Here is a 12235-nt window from a genome sequence, read left to right as displayed (position 1 = left end):
GCTTGGTCTTTTATCCTATGATATATCAAAATGAGTCCATTTTTTACCTTAAAAACTATATTAAGATAATACAATAAAGGACTACAATTTGATTCAAATCAGTTGTAAATAAGTTGATGTGTATCTGTAATGAGTTGGGGTCTTGAAGACAATTTTCTATAAATGAAAATGCTCATATTTTTATGGGACGGATGAAAATAGAAAAGTGCAAATATTTTTATGGTATTGGGACAGAAGGATTATTTATTACTACCTTCGTCCTGCATTAGGAGTCACACTTGCTTTTCTGCACTTATTTTATAAAAATGATACTAATAAATAGTTAAAATGGAAAAATAGTAAAGTAAGAGAGAGAATTGGTAAGGTTATATAGATGATGAAGCTTTTATTATTTATTATTTCCTTCGTCCCACAAAAGATGTCACAGTTGCTCTTTCTCCACTTTAACTATTTATTAGCATTATTTTTATAAAACAAGTGCAGAAAAGCAAATGTGATTCCTAATACGAGACGGAGTTACGTAGTAATAAATAATAATACAAGCTTCATCATCTATATAACCTAACCAATTTTCTTTAACTCGCATTGCACAAGTATCAATCAAAGCATATGTCAACAGATAACTTTCGTCGTATTTCTCAATCAAAGCGTATAAAATATTATTTCATAGTATTAAGGTATATGACAAATTGAAAAAAGCTTATTTCACTACTCATCTTTGATGATCACAAAATATATACTTTGTCCAAACATGATTATTTCAAATATTCCCAAATTAATTGCACAAGCTTATTCATTTTTTTATATCATAAACTTATAAACATAATCAAGTAAGCATGTAAATACTCTTCAAACGTCAAACTTGGAAATTAAAATAAACTGAAATTGTTTATAAACTTAATAATTAATTCTCATAAAAGTCTCTTATGCATATTTGAAAGTTTACATATTATTACACATCCTTCTTAATCTTCTTTCTATCCATATTTTTATTTGCATTTTTTTTGTTGGATCTTCAAGACAAGTCTAGGAAATTCAAATTCATGATCATAAGTTCATTGCTATCAAAGAAGCATAGCATAACAATAGTACATAAGAACAAAATAGAATTACATAACATATACTCCCATTTTGGTACAACCATATATTTTGACTGCTACATACCATTCTAAATGACTAAACCTCAAATGCATCGACCAACAAGGCAAGGATATGAGGCTTCAAAACCTTTTCCGGTTGAGTGTATCCATCCTCTTTGTCTTTGTAAGTAACATATGTTACACGGTCTTAATTGAGGATAAGCATAAGAAGATCCCTAGATTTATAACAAGACGGCCTTAGCATTTCCTCGTTGGTATCTTTCCATGCGTTACTACATAATTCCATGAATTTGGCCATTGCTTCTTCTTTTGTCACACCATTTTCTTTCATGTAGCTTTCAACCCCAATGGCAAGTTGACCTCTCTTCGTCTCAAACTAAACACCACAAATAGTATTCAAAAACTATTCCCTAATTGAAAGGTATAGAGATATGTATATGCATACCTCATAAGAACCTATGTCATCGAGTAAGCGACCTTTTATGAATGTGGCAACATATATTTTAGGCTTCTCGCTTAGCCACTCGAAGTCTTCCTTTCGAATAGATCCTATTCCCATAAATAAAGAGGGGATCGCATAACCGTAGGTGCTGGTAATGAGACCAATCTTTAGATATTCCTCAAATGATGGCAAGTTACCCTCTAAGAACCACTTCGCCTCTTCAAAGTAGCCCCTTGCCAATTCCTTTAGCTATGGATCATATCATATCAAATTTGGTAAGAATACACACTTTTGTAAGATTAATAGTAATAAAAATTTCCTTATACATAACACAAATCATACCCCTTCTATGGCGTAGTGTGATGCGTAGGATCGTCCTTCCTTGGCCAATTCTTCATCAAATGGAATGTAGAGTTCCAAGATAGCTTTATAGAGAGGTCTCATGTACTCGGGGAGTCGAGGGATTTCTCCATCATCCCACCTTATAAGCAAGCACATAATAAGAGTTGCATGGTTAAGTTATACATGCTTGGTATCATGATGAAGTGAAACTGAAGGGAAGTTAATGGAATAAAGTAATAAAGAAATGAGTATAGGAAAAAATTAACAAACCTTTGACATGAAGGTAGAAATAAGAGTGAAGGTGGGAATGAATGTAGGAAATAAATAACAGAACTTGGATGATTCATTCACTTGATAGGATGAAGTGATCTAATCTAGCTAGTAGAAATGCAGATTCCAAATGATGACGATTCAAGCATGTTGTTAGAGTTTACCTCTGTATTGCCTCGGTGAAAACCTCAAGTTCATCGATCGTACCATAAGCATCGTACGTGTCGTCTAATACAGATGACATCACAATGGCCTTGGTGAGACCGGTACGGGAATGAGAATACTGTGGCTCATGGTGCACTGCCATAGCCCAAAAGTAACACTCTACTATCCTATCTCTTGCATAAGGAAGTTTGGAGATAAGCCCTAATTCTTTCCACCACCTATATGTATATAGTATATAGCAATCAAGATTATTTGTAACTAGTATTATTAACACTACACATCTAATGGACTTTTTTTATTGAAAATTAGGTTACCTTGAAACTTGCTGGAGCTCCTCTTTGTGCAGCATTTGCAATAGGTTAAAGTCTAATTTGGCAAACTTGATTAGGGTTTCGTTTTTGTTCTCTTCTTCTTCATACACCTCGATGTAAATGCGTGCTTCAACTCTAGGAATCCCCAAGTGCAAGGGCTGCACTAGGGCATGCTCAACTTGCTTCTTGAGGGGTGATCTGAGGTTTGGCACCATTGATTTGAGGGTGGCCGTAGTAAAAGCTAGTGCGTCGTCTAGTATGGTTTCTCCATTCGTTCGAAGATATGAAGCTTCATACAAACTCAGCAAACCCTTCGCGTCGCTCTTAAGACCATCCACAACGCGTCTCGCGCCGGGCTCGCGTCTCGTCTCGGAGAGACGAGACCCCCGCGAGACGCATTGCAGCGCCCATCTCGTCTCCAGCTCGCGCCCGTCTCGTCGCGTAGCTCGTCTCGGCGAGACACGAGACGAGATGTCTCGCCACGCGCCAGGGACACGTGGCACGTCCCCATGCGTGTGTGACGCCCACTCGCTGGCCCGCGAGTGGGCGTCGTCACTGATGACGCAATAATTCATTTTTTTTAAAAAAAATCGATTTTAATAAAAAATTTTTTTTTTTCAAACAGTAATATTACCGTTAAATATTTATTTTCATTTTTTAAATTTTTATTTTTTTACTCTATAAATAATTCTTTTCCATACTCATTTCAAACACAAACACACATCTATTCCTCTCAAATCCTCTCTATCACTCCAATTTCCATCTTCAATCAACTCAAACAAATGGATCATTTTGAGCAAATGCGCCAATTAATGGAACAATCATGTATACGTGCATAATCTTGCACAACATGATTGTCCGAGACGAAGGACCCGATGCCGGAAATTGGTTCGACCCCGAATCCCCCGGAAGCTCAACCGCAAGTAGTCCGCCGCGAAGTGGAGCGCATCCATCTATACAAGAACGGTTGGCTATTCGGGCAAGGACAACGCGACTCTAGCACCCACACCCAACTCCAAGAGGATCTAATTGAGCACATTTGGGAAAACTTTGGCGGAGAAGATTAAATTATGTCATTTTTATTTTTTTAGAATTTTAATTATGTCTTCGTTTTTTTTAATGTTAAGTTGTAATATTGTTTTAATTTTAATAAAGTGTGTTTGTTTAAATTGAATTGGGTTTTAAAAAAAATTATAAATTAAATTGAATGAATAGTAATTAAGAGACGGTATAGAGACGGTTAAGAGACGGAGCGTTGCAGGTTCCGTCTCTTAGTTAAGAGATGGAGGAAAAAAGGACAGTGGGGCCCTCAAATAGTGCTCAAATAGTAGTTAAGAGACGGTTTAAGAGACGGTATAGAGACAGCGTTGTGGATGGCCTAATGCTCTCTTTGAAATTCCCCTTCTCATCCATCCATTTACCAAATATTTCTGCTTAAAAAAAATTCATATTAGTATTATTTATAGCCAAACTAAAACAAGAAAGGTATATATATAATACACACATATATATACCAGTAGATATACGGTGTCCATGCTGCCTGAACAGTCGAAAATGTAGAGCAACGGTGTACAAATCATAGGCTTCATCATCGTGATAATTCGTATTGAGATGGAAAAAGTGTTGCAACTTTTCTTCGATCTTGTTTTCAAAGTGATACGAAACGCCAAGGCGCTCGAGTGTGTCGATTAGATTCATGGTGTCGATCATTTTTGTTTCTGGAGCTGTTAGCAGACTTCGAACATCATTTTTCATCTCTTCAACTGCCTCGGAGTATTTTTCTATGACCTACAATGACAAATAATAATAAATGATAATCATTAGTTGCCTACCAAACAAAAGAGCTCATTCTGAAATACTAGCCTAGTACATCCTCCGCCCACCAAGAATATATACTATTTTCTTTTTAGTTCGTCCCACAAGAATATGCACTTTCCAATTTTAGAAACATTTTTCTCTCTAATGAGGTGGGACCACATTCCCTCTAATAATACTTTAATTATTTTTTCTCTCTACTTCTCTCTTATTTACCAATTTTGCATTAAAACTGTGCCGAACCCAAAGTGTATATTATTTGGGGACAGAGTAGTTCCCAAAATAATGTTGTGGTTGGTCACAATTGATTTTTTTGTCAAACCACCATTCTAAGTTAAGTCCCAAATATCCTCGTTGGTCAAGACTAATTCCCTTATCAAACCACCACTATTAGCCGTTAGGACTCTCAATTAAAGCATCAATTTTACAAACCATATAAAATAACTCGTCCCTAACCTAGTTTATGAAAGGAAAGAACTTTAATTTGTTCAAGAAATCTTTGTTCAACCTAGATAGGTAAAGTTAAAAAAAAAGTGTAGACATAGATATATATTACTCCCTCCGTCTATCATTTAACAAGTCATTTTGATCTGTATAAATTTTAAGAAATTATTTGACTTTATGAGAAAAAAAAGAGAAAAAAAATGGAATATGTGACCTATTTTTTGTAGGTATTAGTTTTAAAATGGATTGAGAGTGCAAAAAGTTAGTGGAATGTGGAATTCATATATCAAAAGGTGAAAAAAAAATAATTCTTTAAATCGTAGACAACCTAAAATGACAAAATGGTGGACAGAGAGAGTAATATACCTTGGAGTCAGAAACGTGATTGATGAACTGATCACCCCACAAGCTCGGGGGAAAGTTGGACTCAGGGCGATCATGAGCCGCCATGTTTGTATGCAAATTCGAAATAAGAAGACAAGAGGTTTGGAAAGTGAGTGATGTTCTTAAACATGACACCATTAGCCATGTATATATAGGCAGAGGACTGAAAAAAAGGTTAATTTCTCCGCGTGTTAACTAATACTCCAACTTGGATTCTTAATCAATCATTAATCATTAATCATTAAAGTATACTCCAACTTGTTAACTAATACTCCAACTTGGATTCTTAATCAATCATTAATCATTAATCATTAAAGTATACTCCAACTTGTGAGAGAAGTAAGTATATATGTTTAGTATTTCCTCTGTTCCATTGGTTTGACCATGCTCAACGCTAGAATGATTATTTTAGTCATACTGATGCAAATAAGTATATTGCTCTGTTTCATTAGTATGAAATCGTTTTTCTGGGTATGGAGATTAATGAATAAATATATAATAAATTAAGTAAAATGAGAATAAATTAAATAAAGTAGGAAAATTATAAGTAAATAAAGTAAGAGATGGGATAAAGTAGAGGAGAAGATAATAAAAGATAGAGCAAAATAAGAAAGATTAAGTATTATATTATGCTAAAAAGAAAAAAAATACCCAACTATAATAAAACATGCCGAAATAATACTTACTCTCTTCATCCCATAGAAATATGTCATTTGGGATTACATGAGTTTTAGTAATATAATTGGTAAAGTAGAAGAGAAAAAATAGTTGAAATAACATAGTGGAGGTGGGACTCATAAATGACTAAGTAAAAGAAATTCTATAAATAAATATAGGCTATTTTTATGAAATATAAAAAAGATTAATTTATTTTTATAAAACGGTGCACCACTAATAGGAATGTAATAGTTCGGTGACATCGAGTTGTTAGAAATGGGGCCGTTTACCCTTTTAAAATGTTTTTATCCATGAATATCATCTTATGATCTTATCAATTGGAGAAGTGCATGTCAAATGTCAGTTTCAAAATTTCTTTTAAAATGTTTTATCCATGATTATCATCTTTTCAATTGGAGAAGTGCATTTCCCATCAAATGTCAATTTGAAAATTTCAGACTTCCACTTGAGGCAGTTAGCTAGTGGTTATGAAAAAAACAAAACAAGATTATATCAGCCTCAATTATTGAAAAGCTAATTAATTGGCGGACTAATCATTGTTTAGTTTAGTACTAGCTAGGTCTGTATGAGACAACCGACCATGATATAATATTCACATGTCTCAAATTGTTTATTAACATATGGCATATCATATTAATAAAATGTCATTCTCTTTTCATTTAACTACTAAACATAATTAACTAAAAATATGCATTCAGAGACAACCGACCATGATATAATATTCACATGTCTCAAATTGTTTATTAACATATGGCATATCATATTAATAAAATGTCATTCTCATTTTCATTTAACTACTAAACATAATTAACTAAAACTATGCATTCAAAAGAAATGTGTCACACGTGCGACTAATACTCTCTCGTTTTCTTATAGTTGAGTCACTTTTTTCATTTTGAAAAATTCTTCATAGTAATAATTAACTCCTTTTCTCACACTTACCTTACTCTATTTTCTTTATTATCTCTACTTTATTCACTTTCCTACTCTATTCTCCTACTTTTTTTTAAATCTTACTTTTTTATCTATCTGTTTGACGCACTAAACAATATTTCTTAAACTTCTTGCCGAAAAGTTATGCATCAACTATGAAGGTACGGAGGGAGTAATTTATTAGGATAACTATAATTATTTAAATTATAGTATATAATAATTATAATAATAACTATTGTTATTGTTATTATTACTACTTATTGTTTTAATTTTAATTTTAATAAAATAACAACTAAGTAAGAAATTTTTAATTTTAATTTAAAATTATGAATTATATACTTATTTTAAAACTAATAATTTTTTTTATTATCATATAATAGTATATTATTTTTATTGTTATAAACTAAAATTTATAATGCCTACTTAATGAGATCATCAAGCTTTGATTATACACTTTGTGCATGTTGTGTGCCTATAATATGACCTTAATGTTGGGGACATGAACTTTGAATCAATTGCTTTGTAGATTTACTTATCATTGGTCCAGTTATTTTAAAAGATTGATTTCGGAAATCTCATTGTTTAAACGTGTTAATACACAATATTTCATTGTCAAGATTGATTTTGAGATCTTGTTGAATGGACATGTGAGTAAACAATTTTAGAAATGTGCATATTATATATTGCCGTTTGTCTCGCACAGACCTATATATAATAAACTAATTATTGATGACTAATTTATGGTCATTCATTCTTCAAGTGCTGATATAATTTTATGAATTATTTGTGCATTAACCTCCATACCATTTAAAATGTAACATATTTTTATGGGACAGAGGAGAGGAAGTATATGAATACCCTCTATGAACCACTTTCCCTTCTGATACCTCGATCACTAATTCTTTTAACTATGGTCTATGGATTATATCAAATCAAATCTAATTTGGTAAGAATATGCATTCTCGTAAGAGTAATAGTAATACTAATAAAAATTTTCACGAATCATACTCCTATGGTATAGTATGATGTGTAGAATCATCCTTCCTTAGCTAATTCTTCTATGTATTTTGTCTCAACAGACCACGCCGTATAATTCGTCAACTGTTTTATCTACGTATGAGTTTTAGGCTACAACATCAAATATGATTTCACTCAGATCAAATCTCGTGAAATAGTTGTAAACAATGTTAATTTCATGATTCCTTATACCGATTTTTAAAATCCCATAATATATCAAAATTTTACCAAATTTTATAATTTCATTGGTAATTGTTTGCTTTATTTTAACAACTAGGAAAATAGGGATGTCAGTTCAACTCAAACCCGATAGGCTGATCCAATTAGTCTACTAAATGTAGAGTTACAACCCAATTAGAAATTGGCTAGCCCGTTTGTGTTGGCAGGTTAAGCCGGTCGACCCATTGGGCTGCACCCAACCCACAAGGCATTTCGGCTATACCCGATTATTTTAGCTATTTTAATTAGTACTCGAACCCGGTTTTTGCGGGTAATGGCTATCGGGTTGGGTTATTAATTACCCAATAACCGCTACCCGTTTTGACAAGCATACAAATAACCAACAACCGTCACTTCAAATTTTGACCCAACCATCTCCCAGCTCTAATCAATTCTTGTGAACTTCTGATCTTTGGATAACCGCTGTTTGTACGTTGCTCGATTCCACCAACTAGATCATTGTCATTCATTATGTATACAATGTACTACTCCTTCCGTCCTCAAAAAATATGCAATTTGAATTTGACACGAGTTTTAATACAAAATTAGTTAAATTAAGAGAGATGTAGAAAGAAAAATATAGTTAAAATATTGTTGGTGGAAATGAGTCACACCTCATTAGAGAGAAAAACGTTTCCAAAATTGAAAAGTGCATATTCTTGTGGGATGAAATAAAAACGAAAGAATGCATATTATTGTGGGACTAAGAGAATATTTTTGTCTATGTTCATTGCATACTCTTATCTTTTAATGATCGACTCACCTTACCGTTAATAATTTTGTATGACAATTCTACCCTTATTTACTAGTACTCCAGCAATCGATAGTACTTTACTGACATAAACTGCTCACTTACTTTGAAAGAATATATTGTCTTGCCTCCTCTCTTCTTTCGGCTTCACCAAATGAAAACTTCTTCCAAATCGAGCTCGATTCGCTACCCTGCCCACTCTCTATTTTGATCTCCGATGGCTCTCACCCTCCTCGATCCTTCTTCTCCGGTCACTCTCCTATCTCCAACACAATTTGTTGTTCTTGATTTGTTAATGGCGGCTCTAAATTCCAACAGTTTCTATCATCCCTGAGTCCAAGTTCCCACCTAGCTTGTGGGGGGTGATCACTTCATCAATCACATTTCTGATTTCAAGGTATATATCTATATCATACTATATGTCTACGCTTTCACTTTTTTTATTTTTATAACAAAGATTGAATTCCTTGCACTATAGGTTTTAGAAAAATATTCAAAGACCATTGAAGTGCTGAAAAATGATGTTCGAAGTCTGCTAACTGCTCCAGAAACTAAAATGATAGACACCATGAATCTGATCAACAAACTCGAGCGCCTAGGCGTTTCGTATCATTTTGAGAATGAGATCGAAGACAAACTGCAACAATTTTTCCATCTCAATACGAATTATCACGATGATGAAGCGTATGATATGTACACTGTTGCTTTCCATTTTCGATTATTCAGGCAGCACGACTAACCTATATCATCTGGTATATATACATACTCCCTCTGTCTCATAATAGATGTCACACTTTCCTTTTTAATTTGTGAATATTACTCCTATTTATTATGTACTGAACTATAAATAACAAATCTATGCCTAATTTACGAATTGGGAAGGATTGGTCGACGAAATATGAACCAAAGACTAAACCTTGATATACCCCAAAACAATACATTTTTGTTACCCCGAGACATACTGGCAGCTGCCGATCTCTAATATAGCTAGCCCTTTTAGGTACTTGAATATTGCCTAGCTGTTCGGGTCCATTTACGGTTATTGCTTCTGTAAACATGGTAGCTAAATAATCCCAACGTGTTACATAAGGCAAATATTGTATAATTGTTCGATTTTCCGCAATTTTCTCCATTCCTCTATGTAAATAACCTAAATTTGAAGCAAAAATATTTGGTAAATGGACTGATGCGAAGGGGAAATTCAAAGAGAGACTTAAGAGCGACGCGAAGGGTATGCTGAGTTTGTATGAAGCTTCGTATCTTAGAACACGCGGAGAAACCATACTAGACGAGGCACTTGCTTTTACTACTGCCACATTGAAATCAATGTGGCCAACCCTCGGATCACCCCTCAAGAAGCAAGTTGAACGTGCCTTGTGCAGCCCTTGCACTGGGGGATTCCTAGACTTGAAGCACGAAGTTACATCGACAAGTACGAAGAAGAAGAGCACAGAAACGACACCCTAATCAAGTTTGCCAAATTAGACTATAACCTCTTGCAGATGCGGCACAAAAAGGAGCTCCAGCAAGTCTCAAGGTAGCATAATTTTAAATCAAAAAAGGTCCATATATGTGTAGTGTAGTGTCAATACTAACTGCTATACATATACATAGGTGGTGGAAAGAATTGGGAGTGCAATATGAGCCACAATATTCTTGTGCCCGAGTCGTTCTTGCCAAGAGCATTGCTATCGCATCAGTTATAGACGACACATATGATGCTTATGGTACGATTGAGGAACTTGAGGTTTTCACCGAGGCAATACAAAGGTAAAATCCAAGACCATTCCATCTCCGTTCGAGTTCTTATTAGGAATAAGCATTCCTCCCCCAAACCTCTTAGTTCCACCTTCAAATTTTGGCTCTCTCACTCTCTCAACGAACATCGCTTCCATTCCTTGTGTCTATCAAACAAATGAATCATCAAAGTTTTGTTATTCATCTTTTACATACATACATTTCCTATCATCGTTCCATTTCATGCTTCTCCAATGTTTGTTATTCCTTTTCTAAATTCATCCATTTACTACTTTTGATGCATTTGACCAACTTATATGCTTGCTTATAAGGTGGGATTTTGGAGAACTCTCTCGACTCCCCGAGTACATGAGACCTCTCTATAAAGCTATCTTGGAACCCTACATTCAATTTGAGGAAGAATTAGCTAAGGAAGGACGATCCTATGCATCATACTATGCCATAGAAGGAGTATGATTTGTGTTATATATAAGGACATTCTTATTACTATTACTATTAGTATTACTTTTACAAGAGTGTGTATTCTTACCAATTTGATTTGATTTGATATGATCCATATATAGCTAAAGGAATTGGTGAGGTACTACTTTGAGGAGGCGAAGTGGTTCTTAGAGGGTAACTTGCCATCATTTGAGGAATACCTAAAGCCTGGTCTCATTACGAGCACCTTCGGTTATCTGGTCCCCTCTTCTTTTATGGGAATAGGCTCTGCTCGAAAGGAAGACTTCGAGTGGCTGAGTAAGAAGCCTAAAATATTTGTGGCAGCACTCACAATAGGCCGCTTACTTGATGACATTGGTTCTTATGAGGTGCGCATATACTACCGACGTCTATTGCAAAAGACTTCATCATATACATATGCATATTTATCTTGATATTAATCAACTACTTTTTCAGTTAGAGAATAATTTTGAATACTATTTGTGGTATTTAGTTTGAGATGGAGAGAGGACAACTTGCAATTGGGGTTGAAAGCTACATGAAAGAAAATGGTGTGACAAAAGAAGAGGTGATGACCAAATTTATCGAATTATCTACGAACGCATGGATAGAGAGCAATGAGGAGATGTTAAGGCCGTCTTGTTATAAATCTTGGGATCTTCTCACGCGTATCTTCAATTTTGACCGGGTAACAGATGTTACTTACAAAAACAATGAAGATGGATACACTCAACCCAAAGGTTTGAAGCCTCATATCATTGCGTTGTTGGTTGATGCATTTGAGGCGTAGTCATTTCCAATCATATGTAGTCAAAATAGTTGTACCATATAATATGGTATGAATTCTATTGTGTTTTATGTTTTTTATGGCAATAAAAGAAAGTAACTGTTGGGTCGTGATACCGCCGATCTCACACACGCACGAACGAGGAAATAAAGCACGCAAACGATATAACGTGGTTCGGTGATAATCCACCTACGTCCACGGAGAAGATGACCGGAATCTTATTGACGAACTCTTTACAATTACAACGAACTCACACTCACACTCTACCGCTCACAACTGCTTGCTATCTTGAGATTTAATCTCTCTGAGTGTGTGTATATGGTGTAATTCTGCTCTCTCACTACTGAGCTCTATCGAGCTATTTATACAAGATGCAAT

General features: G+C 34.5%; 2 pseudogenes; one reads left to right on the top strand and one right to left on the bottom strand.

Moving 5' to 3' along the window:
- Window positions 1-1027: 1027 nt before the first annotated feature.
- Window positions 1028-5404, bottom strand: LOC121773427 (annotated as a pseudogene).
- Window positions 5405-8394: 2990 nt separating this feature from the next.
- On the top strand, window positions 8395-11964 carry LOC121774537 (annotated as a pseudogene).
- Window positions 11965-12235: the final 271 nt, after the last annotated feature.

Source organism: Salvia splendens, chromosome 17 (genome assembly GCF_004379255.2).
Source record: "Salvia splendens isolate huo1 chromosome 17, SspV2, whole genome shotgun sequence".
Lineage (NCBI taxonomy): Eukaryota > Viridiplantae > Streptophyta > Magnoliopsida > Lamiales > Lamiaceae > Salvia > Salvia splendens.
Note: the sequence above shows the minus strand (reverse complement) of the source record. Positions and strands in the feature narration are given on the sequence as shown.